Source organism: Anolis carolinensis, chromosome 1, assembly GCF_035594765.1.
Source record: "Anolis carolinensis isolate JA03-04 chromosome 1, rAnoCar3.1.pri, whole genome shotgun sequence".
Classification (NCBI taxonomy): domain Eukaryota; kingdom Metazoa; phylum Chordata; class Lepidosauria; order Squamata; family Dactyloidae; genus Anolis; species Anolis carolinensis.
Window position 1 is genome coordinate 199,678,344 of NC_085841.1, and position 13,102 is coordinate 199,691,445.

Sequence of the window (13,102 nt, forward strand, 5' to 3'; positions counted from 1 at the left end):
TCGGCATTTCCTGTCTCCGTTCATAATGATCAAAGTCTTGTATTAAAAGATATTTTCAGCAATAGCTTGTACAGGCATATGTTCATATATGGTACATCAAGAGACAAAATGTAAGTCATGCTATCCATGATATTCATAAATGTATGAATTTTGGGTGATTGTCTTAGAAAGGCAGGACATATTTATAGCCTATTTTTTTTTAAAAAAACCAAATACTTACATATGTGTAATAATAATAATAATAATAAAACAATGTTGTTGATGATGAAATAATAATAATAATAATAATAATAATAATAGCAATGATTATTATGGTAATGATGCATATTTTACTTTTTTCCCACTGCTGGCACTCAGTGAGTAAGTTCTTTAAACCACTTTACACTTGAAAACATACAAATATCATCAGTAATTATGTGTATGTGTGTTCCTCTCTATGTGTATTGAAAGCCATCTGCAGAGTTAAAGTCCTTCAAAATGCATGAAAATACATTCTGTATATGTTTATAGAATAAGAGCACCTTGACTGGCTTATGCCAGAGTCTTTGCAATTCGATCTTTAAATCCTCATATTGTGTCAGCTTTTCCAGTTGTTTCTCCTCAATCCTGCTGTCACCTGGGGCTACATCAACAATTCATACTTTGTTTTTTAACACAATCGTGAGGTCAGGAGTATTGTGCTCCAAAACTCTGTCTGTCTGAATTCGGAAGTCAGAGTAGCTTGACAAGTTCATTCTCTGTAACCTTTTCAGACTTGTGATCCCACCAGTTCTTTGTCGCAGGCAGATGGTATTTGTGGCACAAGTTCCAATGAATCATCTAATTATTATTTTTATTGTTGTTGTTATTATTATTATCATTATTATGTTTATTTATACCCCACTTTTTTCTTCACAAGGAGACTCAAAGCAGCTTACATGAAAAGCATATCAATACAGTTTAAAATCTACAAATATACAAACATTAAAACAGAATTGAATATCATTAGTATTAAAAATTTAGTTAAAATTCATAAAAACATATTCAAAACTAAATACCACAGCACCCCTTGACTTGATCTTAAAAATCTTTTTCTTTAAAGGCTTGCCTGAATAAAAAGGTTTTAGCCTGCCATGGAAGGATAGCAAGGAGGGGGCCATTCTGGCTTTTCTGGGAAGAAGGGAGTTCCAGAGTTGAGGAGCAGCCACCAAGAAGGCCTATCCTCTCGTTCCCATGAACAGAGCTTGAGATGGAGGTGGGAAGGAGAGAAGGGTCTCTCCTGAAGATCTCAGGGCCTGGGCAGGTTCATACAAGGGGATGGCCAAATTTCCTGAACCTGAACCATCTAGACCAGGGGTCCCCAAACTAAGGCCCGGGGGCCGGATGCGGCCCTCCGAGGTCATTTACCAGGCCCCCGCCCTTAGTTTTATAATATAATATTTTTATAACATTTTAAATAATATAATATATTGTATATACATATAATATTGATAATAATATAATGTTATACAATATAATACTAATAATAATACCATATAATAATATTAATTATATATTACATATAATATTACAGTATAGTGGTATAGTTCAATAAAGTAATATATAATGTTAATATTCTACTATGCTAATAATATAATATATTGTATGTACTGCTGCTCTGAGTCCCCTTTGGGGTGAGAAGGGCGGGATATAAATGCAATAAATAAATGTAGTAAATGAATAAATAAATAATTTTAGACTTAGGCTCGCCCAAAGTCTGAAATGACTTGAAGGCACACAACAACAACAATCCTAATTAACTTGACTATCTCAATTGCCAGAAGTAGGCCCACATTTCCCATTGAAATCCTGATAGGTTTATGTTGATTAAAATTGTTTTCATTTTTAAATATTGTATTGTTCTTTCATTGTTGTTGTTGTTTTGCACTACAAATAAGACATGTGCAGTGTGCATAGGAATTTGTTCGGGTTTTTTTTTCAAATGATAATTTGGCCCCTTCCCAGTCTAAAGGATTGTGGACCGGCCCTCTGCTTTAAAAGTTTGAGGACCCCTGATCTAGACCTTTAAAGATCATAACCAGCACTTTGAATTGTGCCCGGAAACAGACTGGCAGCCAGTGGAGCTAATGTAACAGGGGGGTTGTCTGCTTCCTGTAGCCAGCCCCAGTTAGCAACCTGGCTGCTGCTCTTTGGACTAGCTGTAGTTTCTGAGCACTCTTCAGAGGCAACTCCACGTAGAATGTGTTACAGTAATCCAGACAGGATGTAACTAAGGCATGTACCACTGTGGCCAGATATGGCTTCTCAAGGAATGGGTGCAGTTGACGCACAAGTTTTATTTGTGCCAAGGCCCTCCCAGTTCAGCGGCGAGTACAGGAGGATTACCAAATGGCGGGCCTGTGTCTTCAGGGGGAATGTGTTCCCATCCAGCAGAGGTTGGATCCCTATTCCCTGGTCTGCTTTCCGACTAACCAAGAGTACCTCTGTCTAGTCTGAATTAAGTTCCAATTTGTTTGCCCTCGTCCAGTCCATTTCTGATGACAGACACTAGTTTTGGGCTGGAACAGCTTCCTTGGCTTTAAGTGGGAAGGAGTGATAGAGTTGGGTGTCACCTGCATATCATCATCATCATCATCATCACCTTTATTTATATCCCGCCACCGTCTCCCTGAAGGGACTCGGGGCAGTTTACAAATGCACTCCAGGGTGCAGCATATAATATAAAATGGTACATGAGTATAAAACGATATCATAAAATTACAACAACCATTATCAACACATATAATAGAAAATCAAAACAGCACAATTTCAAAATTACAGAACATCTATAGATAAATCTAGCTGCCACCATGCATAACTAAAGTGCCAAAGTGTCAACCTCATATGGATCCATTTCAGCTTACTCAAGGTCAAAAGACAGTTTTAAAATCCATGTTTTAAAGCTGGCACTGTATATAGGTGGCACCGTACTCCAGAACTCTACCTAGATGACGCCCGGCGGTTTCATGTACAGTAGAGTCTCACTTATCCAAGCCTCGCTTATCCAAGTTTCTGGATTATCCAAGCCATTTTTGCAGTCAATGTTTTCAATATATCATGATATTTTGGTTCTAAATTCGTAAATACAGTAATTACAACATAACATCACTGCATATTGAATTACTTTTTCTGTCAATTTTGTTGTATAACATGATGTTTTGGTGCTTAGTTTGTAAAACCATAACCTAATTTGATGTTTAATAGGCTTTTCCTTAATCTCTCCTTATTATCCAAGATATTTGCTTATCCAAGGTTCTGCCGGCCCGTTTAGCTTGCATAAGTGAGACTCTACTGTATATGTTAAACAGCATGGGGAACAAAACAGAACCCCGAGGAACCCCACAGGTCAATGGCCAGGGGTTCGAACAGGACTCCCCCAGCACGGCCCTCCAAGAAAGATTGGAGCCACTGTAAGACAGTGCCTCTCAGTCCCATCTCAGCGAAATGGCCCAGAAAGATACTGCAGTGAATCCTACCTGTTAGGCCGGAAAGGGAGCCTGGATAACAGTAGGGCAGGCCTCCATTTTGGGAGAGAATGCCAGGGAGACCGCCATCTTAAGTGAGGCTGGTTGAAAAGGGGAGGAGTTTTGGAGACCCCTAGGATTGGCCAGAGGAAGGTGGGAGGAGCCAAGTCTTAGAAAGGAGGGAAGAGAAGGAAGAGGGCTTCAGTCAGTCAGAGTTGAGCTCCGGTCGGAGTTGGAGAATTGTTGGGAGAGACAGGAAGTTTGGAAGTGTAGGTTAGAGAGTTGCTTGATGTGAGCTGACAGGAAAAAGGTCAGACAGCAGTTTGATTTCTTGTGGGAATTGGCACAAGGGATTGACTCTCTAAGCTAGGCTAGTTAACAGGAAGAACTCTAGGATAGAGTTAGTTAATAACCCAGGGGACTACCTAGTTAAGTTAGTCAAACTCATTACTGTTCTCAGAGATAGAGCGAGGGTTCTCCGGTGGCCTAGGGGATAAAAGCCTTGTGACTTGAAGGTTGGGTTGCTGACCTGAAGGCTGCCAGGTTCGAATCGCGGGAAGAGCGCAGATGAGCTCCCTCTATCAGCTCCAGCTCCATGCAGGGACATGGGAGAAGCCTCCCACAAGGATGGTAAAACATCAAAACATCCGGGCGTCCCCTGGACAATGTCCTTGCAGACGGCCAATTCTCTCACTCCAGAAGAAACTCTGGTTGCTCCTAACACGAAAAAAAAAACAATAGTTAGATTGGTCTGGTTAAATCTGTCTGTAACTAAGTGAAGTGAACTGAACAAACAACCAAGTTAAGCTGAAGAACTTTTGTAACAAGTCATTCTTTTTGTACCTCTCAGAAGTAGTTAGTTGTCTGTTTTAAAGAAAATAAATCTTGTTCTATTTAACTTTCAAAACGTCTCTACAGTGCCTCATTCCATCATCAAGCCTGTGTGATAGTTCCAACCTTTTAACATCCTGGTACTACAGAAAAGCCTCTTAATCAACAGTTGTTTGGGAGCCAGGGGTAACAGCAGTGTTGGCAGAAGTGGGAGTAGTTTACCTCAAATAATTTTAAAACAAAAATCCTAAACATCTTAGGTTGGTGGCAGCTTTAATTTAAGAGAAAGTTTAAAAACCAGCAGGATCACATCTCTCTAACACATACCCCTCTCCTGTGCCTCCGTGTCCGTGTGTCCTGTATGGCACGTTGTATTATAGATACCATGGTCAATTGTATCGGAAGCCACGGAGAGATCCAGGAGAACCAACAGGGACACACTCCCCCTGTCTAGCTCTCTGGCGGAGGTCATCCACCATAGCAACCAAACCTGTATCTGTTCCATAGCTGGGCCTGAAACCAGACTGAAATGGATCTAGATAATCTGTATCATCCAGAAATCCCTGGAGTTGGGAGGCCACCACATGCTCCAATATCTTACTCAGAAAGGGGAGGTTGGACACTGGTTGATAATTATTCATTATAGAGGGGTCCATGGATGGCTTTTTAAATATATGTCTCAAAACTGCCTCCTTTAGGCAACTTTGCTTTGTTCCAAGGAGGCATTGACCACCACCTTCACCAGCAATGCCAGTCCTCCTCTGGTCTGTTTGATCAGCAAGGAAAGGCAAGGATCTAGAATATATGTGGTAGCTCTCACCTCTCCGAGGATCCTGTCCTCAGGCTGTACAAATATATCAAAAATGAATATGTTCCAAACAAAAGGACATAGAAATATGCAGTAATTTTTATGCTGGAAAAAGCACTTTTGAAACTGGGATAGAATGGGAATGTAACAGAAATGTAACAAGAACAAGACTGACAGATTTTCCTATCCTTACTGCTGTTGCCTTAATAATACTGGATGCTGTCTACACCAGGGGTCCCCAAACTAAGGCCCGGGGGCCGGATGCGGCCCTCCAAGGTCATTGACCTGGCCCCCGCCCTCAGTTTTAGACTTCGGCTTGCCCAAAGTCTGAAATGACTTGAAGGCACTCAACAACAACAACAATCCTACTTAACTTGACTATCTCATTGGGCAGAAGCAGGCCCACACTTCCCATTGAAATCCTGATAGGTATATGTTGGTTAAAATTATTTTTATTTTTAAATATTGTATTGTTCATTCATTTACTAATATTGTGCTATGGTAATAATATAATATATTGTGTATACATATAATATTGATAATAATAATATAATATAATATAGTACAGTAGAGTCTCACTTATCCAACATAAACGGGCTGGCAGAATGTTGGATAAGCAAATATGTTGGATAATAAGGAGGCATTAAGGAAAAGCCTATTAAACATCAAATTTGGTTATGATTTTACAAATTAAGCACCAAGACATCATGTTATACAACAAATTTGACAGAAAAAGTAGTTCAATACACAGTTATGCTATGTCGTAATTACTGTATTTACGAATTTAGCACCAAAATATCATGATGTATTGAAAACATTGACTACAAAAATGCGTTGGATAATCCAGAACGTTGGATAAGCGAGTGTTGGATAAGTGAGACTCTACTGTACTTATTTATTTATTTATTAAAGTATTTCTTCCCCGCCCTTCTCACCCAGTAGGGGACTCAGGGCGGCTAATAATAATAATACAATGTAATAATATTGTATAATACAATAATATTAATTATATTATATATTAAATGTAATATTACTAATAATAATATGGTATAGTGGTATAGTACAATATAGTAATATACAATGCTAATATTGTGCTATGCTAATAATATAATATATTGTATGTACATCCAACTTGTAAGCCGCTCTGAGTCCCCTTCGGGGTGAGAGAGGGTGGGGTATAAATGTAGTAAATAAATAAATAAATAAATTGTTGTTGTTGGGGGTTTTTTTGCACTACAAATAAGACATGTGCAGTATGCATAGGAATTTGTTCGTTTTTTCCCCCAAATGATAATTCAGCCCCTCAATAATCTGAGGGACCATGAACCGGACCTCCACTTTAAAAGTTTGAAGACCCTTGGTCTACACATTGCCCTGTGAATGGCAGAATCCACACACTCTTTGCATGTAGATCAACTTCATAGTCAAATACAAATGGGGTATGTGCAGGCATTTGTATTTACGTTTAGCTCAGATACTATGAAAATAATGAAGTAGACAAATCACAAGTGGCACTTTTCTGCCCTTTCCTGCCCTACTAATAGAAACAGTGATTGCAGTGATCTCCAGTTAAACATTTATGGCTTAGAGCTATCCAAAGGTCCTTTCACACTGCACAGTTATAGCATTTTGATTCAACTTGAACCTCCATGGATCCTGTGGAATACAGGGTTTGGTAATTTCATGAGATATTTATAGTTCTGACTAGCATAATACCCCATATGCTCTCACATCTGCAAGCATTTCACAGATGAAAAGCCAAGCTCCTTCTACACTGCCATATACTATGCGTTGAACTGGATTATATGGCGGCGTAGACTCATACTTACTTTAATTACTTAGGCGATCCCTCATAGCTCGAGGATGATGGTCCTCCAAGTGTAGTGTCTTGCATGAAAAACACAGTCAAAACCTAAACTTTCAATGTTATCTATCTGTAAAAAAAAGATGGTCTTCTTTATAAATGGATGCTTAGTGGATGCATAAGTGGCTGTGGAGACCTATTCTTGACCCACATGTTCTTCTGCAGAGAAGACATTGGTTTCCAGACGGAAGGCGGTCCCAGTCAGGGTTGGCTTGACACGTCTTCCTCTTGGCACGTTTCTCTCTTAAGCCCTCCATTTGTACCTCTTCAAATTCTGCAGCATTGTTGGTAACAGCTGACCTTCAGTTACCAACAAGATCCAGGGCTTCCCAGTTCTCAGTGTCTATGCCACAGTTTTAAAGGTTGGCTTTGAGCCCATCTTTAAATCTCTTTTCCTGTCCACCAACATTATGCTTCCCATTCTTGAGTTGAGAGTATAGTAACTGTTTTGTGAGACGGTGATCAGGCATTTGGACAATGTGGCCAGTCCAGTGGAGTTGATGGTGTAGAAGCATTGCTTCAATGCTGGTGGTCTTTGCTTCTTCCACTATGCTGACATTTGTCCACCTGTCTTCCCAAGAAATTTGCAGGATTTTTCAAAGGCAAAGTTGATGGAATCATTCCAGGAGTTCAGTGTGACGTCTGTAGACAGTCCACGTTTCGCAGGCGTATAACAGGGTTGGGAGGACAATAGCTTTATAAACAAACACTTTGGTATTGCTACAAATGTCCCAATTCTCAAACACTCTTTGCTTCATTTGGAGAAATGCTGCACTCAAAGAGCTCAGGCGGTGTTTTGTTTCAGTGTCAATGTTGACTTTTGTGGAGAGGTGGCTCCCAAGGTAGCGGAAATGGTTCAACATTTTCTAATGTTACACCATTAAGCTGTATTCCTGGCATTGAAGAGGGATTGGCTGATGACTGTTGGAAGAACACTTTGGTTTTCTCCATATTCAATGAGAAGCTGAGCTTCTCGTATGCTTCTGCAAAGGTGTTTAGAGTGGCTTGTAGATCTTCTGAATGCACACAGACTACGTTATCATCAGCATATTGGAGTTCTATAACAGATGTTGTTGTGACCTTTGTTTTGGCTTTCAGTCTGCTGAGGTTAAATAGCTTGCCATCTGTCCAATAGATGATTTTCACTCCGGTGGGAAGCTTCCCATCAACAATATGAAGTATCATAGCAATGAAGATGGAGAGTAAAGTAGGGCAATAACACATCCCTGTTTGACACCTGATTCAACCTTAAATGGGTCACTTTGGGAGCCATTGCTGTCCAAGATTGTTGCCATTATTGTCATCATGGAGGAGCCGCAGAATGTTCACAAATTTGTCAGGGCACCCGATTTTTTGGAGAGCACTACAATTCACTGTGTCAAATGCCTTTGCAAGGTCAATGAATGCCATGTACAGAGGTTGATTTTGTTCCCTGCATTTTTCTTGGAGTTGTCGTGGAGTGAAGATCATGTCCACTGTTCCTCTGGAGGGGCGGAAGCCGTTCTGGGAGGAAGTCTTTTGAGATAGGTAGAAAGCGGTTTGCAAAGATTCTTGCAAGGATTTTCCCAGTGGAGGTTAGAAGAGCGATACCTCGATAGACTCATATAATCCAGTTCAAAACAGATAATGTGGGTTATCTTCTTTGACAATCTCAATTATATGGCTCCAGATGAGTAAGCAACATTAGAGGGTGATTCAACTCAGTTTATCCTGCATTAAGAACCAGAAGTCAATGTCATGAAGATGGTGAGGAGTGACCTCTGGAGCACTTTGGGTTTTGTGGTCAGAACAGACAAGCAGTACTTAGCAACAGTAAGCCAGCCAGCTGTATTTGAGTTGTAGGTTGAGTTAAAGCAGTGGTGGGCAGTTACGTAGCTCTGCAAATGTCAGACTGTAACTGCCTCTGTCCTTTCCCATTGGCTATGTTGACTCAGTCTACTGGGAATTGTAGTTCAACGTGACCAGAATGGCCACCAGATCATAAACTCCGAAGTAGAATGCATGTAAAACATACCAGTTCAGTTTCAAGAATCTTCATTTCACAGAATCATAGAATCACAGAGTTGGAAGAGACTCCCAAAGCCAGCCACTCCGATACCCAGCGATGCAGGAATAGAATCAAAGCATTCTTAACAGATGGCCATCCAGCCTTAGTTTAAAAGCTTCCAAAGAGAGAGATTCCTCCATACGCCCATGTAGTATTTTTCACTGTCGAACCATCAGGAAGTTCTACCTAATATTAAGGTAGAATCTTTTCTCCTGCAGTTTGAATCCATTGTTCTGTGACCTAGTCTTGATAGCAGCAGAAAACAAACTTGCTCCATCTTCAATATGACATCCTTTCAAATATTTAAACATGACTATTGTGTCCCCGCTCAACCATTTCTTCTCCAAGCTGAACATACCCGGCTCCTCATGGAGCATGGTTTCCAGAGCTTTTATCATTTTGGTCAGGTTTCAGCTTGTCAATCCTCCTGTGGTGCCTAGAGCTGGACACAGTATTCCAAGAAAGCTCCAACTGAAGCAAGATTGACCTATATACTATGCTCCCCCTTTTTTGGGGGGGGGGGTAAACAGTTTATTATAGTTATGATACATAACAGAACAACAAATCATAGCAGATATAATCAGGTAACAATAATTTTGAAGTATACATGCATATCTACATTAGTCAATCAATCAGTTAATTCTGACATTGAGTGCATATTATTATCAGTAACTTAACTTTAAACATATAGTCTTTGTGCTGTCACACCGAGGCATCCTTTGGTTGAAATTAAGATGTGCTCCTTTCTTTGCCGGGTGCACTGTGGGGGCCTTACCTTGAAGCTCAAGAGTCCCAGCAACTAAGGCCACTCCAGATTGAACATCAAACAAGATTTTTATTTTCTCAAAGTTCTTGACAGGCTTGGCACAATTTGTTGAGGTTACAAATACAAACAGTCAACTTATAAAATCATGCAGCTGTTTCTTTTTACCTTTCCCATTGGCTGCTGGGTTATCCTCTTCCTAAGGTGGATAGATCCTGGGATGCTCTTTACTAGGCTTGATCGATCCACGAAAAATTTGATTCTAAACTCGTTTCAAAACTAGAGGGGGGCAGCTTTTCGTTTCTGATGGTATTTCCGAATTTGGCCCCCCAAAAAATTCGAAATTAACGAAAATTCGTTATTTTCTAAATTAATTCGTTAATGGCGGACGCGCATGCGCAATTCCCAAAAACAGCACAGAGGGAGAGGACTTTACAGGACTCTCCCACCCTCATTTTTTGAGTGATCTTCTTCCAACTTGGTACAGTGGTAGAACACATTTAACACTGATAGCTCACCAAAATTTGGAACGTTTCCCTTATCCTCTGATTTTTGGCGAATTTTCATAGCTTTTATAATAAACAATTTTTTAATAATTGCAGAAATCTGTTCCTGGTTTGAAAGTCTTATTTCCTGTTAAATTGGGTTGTCTTTACTGTGAAAGTCATTGTTCTACTTCAGAAACTTTGTTTTTGTGGCTGAAACTTTGTTAAATTGGTGTGTGTGTGATATATACTGTGTATATATAATATATATATAGTCCCTGCATAATGTGTGTGTGTGTGTGTGTGTGTGTGTGTGTGTGTATAGGTAAAGGTAAAGGTATCCCTTGACGTTAAGTTCAGTCATGTCTGACTCTGGGGGTTGGTGCTCATCTCCATTTCTAAGCCCAAGAGCCAGTGTTGTCCATAGACACCTCCAAGGTCATGTGGCCGGCATGACTACATGGAGTGCCATTACCTTCCCGCCACAGCGGTACCTATTGATCTACTCACATTGGCATGTTTTCAAGCTGCTAGGTTGGCAGAAGCTGGAGCTAACAGCGGGCACTCACTCTGCTCCCGGGATTTGAACCTGGGACCTTTCGGTCTGCAAGTTCAGCAGCTCAGTGCTTTAACACACTTAGCCACCGGGGCTCATGTATATATAATATACATACACATACACACAATGTGGAGAATATGTGGAAAGGTAGATAGATAAGTTGGGAGCCACAGCGAAGGCACCTTCCTGGGAGAAAGGTCTAATAATAATAATAATAATAATAATAATAATAATAATAATAATAATAATAATAATAATCCCTTACAATATCCAAGATGGCTCACTGCTACAGAATCTTGGGAGGTTTAGTTTGATATGGTACCATTATTGGCAGAGAAAGCTAAGCTGTAGGAGTTGAAATCCAATCATTTATCCTCCCTATAGAATCAATTTTATATGCATTTTTAGCTACAGAAAAGCTAAAATCAGGACAGTAAAAGAATAACACCCAGAAAATGGGAATTCCAGACAGGAAACAATCAGGGCCAGCTAATACCTCCCAACAAAGGATTCCCCCAGGTAGGAAGCAGCCAGGCTTTGAAGCTGCAAGGCTATTCAATGCTAATCAAGGTGACCAATTGCAACATTCACACTTGCCTCCCACAGACAAGAGTTCTTTCTCCCACCCTGGACCTTCCACAGATATATAAACCCCACTTGCCTAGCTTCGCACAGACGTCAAAACCTCACCGCCGGGCCCCTCTCTGTCTCTCTCGGTCTCTCCATTCCCGGCTCCATCCGCCGCCTTCCCGCCTCACAGAGAGACACCAGGCCTGAGCTGAGGCGAGGCGGCGGCGGCGGCGGCCATTTCCCCCTCCGTCTTCCTCCTCCTCCTCGGCCTCCTTCCCCCTCGCCCCCTCCCATTGGCTGAGCCCGTGACGCCCCTTTTGCTGAGGGGCAAAAGGAAAGGGCCTGAATGGTGGGAGTTTGGGTGATTTGCAAAAGCTTTTTTTCCTAACGAAAAAAACGACGACATAACGAAAAACGGCCTCTCGTGATTCGAAACCGCGATATCCAGACGTGTGGACAACCAATGCTTCAAAATTGCTTCAAAACAAACGAAAATAACGAATTAATAACGGTTAACGGGGAAAACGAATTATTTGAGCAAGCCTACTCTTTACCCTAACCCTGAGTTGCTCTATCAGAAAGAGCAGGTCTTTCCCTGTCTAAACTCAAAGCTAGCTTGTAGACGAAGTAGTTAGAGCTTCTTCCAATGGCCGAGAAATCCTGGGATATTCTCTGCCCTAGTGCTGAGTTGCTATTTTAGAAAGAGCAGCTCTTCCTCTATCTAAACTCAGAACTAGTTTTAAAGGCAAGAGGTTAGTACTTATGATGGCTTGTCTGAGCTGGCCTGGCTTGACCACACAAGCACATCTGAGTTCTTTTCTCTATTTTGTAGAAGGCAAAAAGGCTTTTCAAAATGGAGATTTTATCCCCAGGAAAAAGGGGCGGCCCTCAAGAACAAAAATATACTCTTGCAAGTAAAGGCTTTGCAGGCTGGCTACAAACCTCTGTTGATGGTAAACTATCAGGGTGTTGCTGAGTCTGTAGCAACCCTGGAAGAAATGCAAAAAGGGTGCTATTTCCTACAACTATGGAACAATGCAAGTCAAACTCCTGGGAGATGGAACAGTCTTGCTATTTCTACATGTTATCCACTATTTTCAATCTAAGCTTTCTACTCATTAAATCTTTTAAATATAAGAGTTCACCATAACATTCAAACAACAACACATGACGTATTATACACGACAAACCATACATGCACCCCAAACCCCTACCCCATACAAAATAAAACCTCTTCCCCACACCCATGCACCCTTCACCATGACTTCTGACACTGAAGCATTATGAAGCCTTTAAGCTAATATATCTATCCTTGTTCACAATAATCCTAAATTCCCAATGGAGCTCCTCTATTACTGACTCTCTATTCAGATATGCCATGGCCAACTTCCATTTTTCTAAAAAGTCCTCATTACTTTTGTTCCTCCTATTATTGGTTAGTTTAGCCATTAGCATATATTCCCGCATTCTTTCCATTACTATGCTCCCTTGATCTAGATATTATGTTGCTATTGATGGCCTGGACCAAAACCAATTTTCTAGCCTTTTGGGCAAGGAGAGAAATCCTGCAGAACCACTGTCTGTGCATTTGGATTCAAGGAAGATGGGTGGGGGACCTTCCAGAAGCCACACCCTGTGTGAGAGTAGTGATCTGAAACATCATAGAGCCAAATATTCTTCACTCCTGGTACAG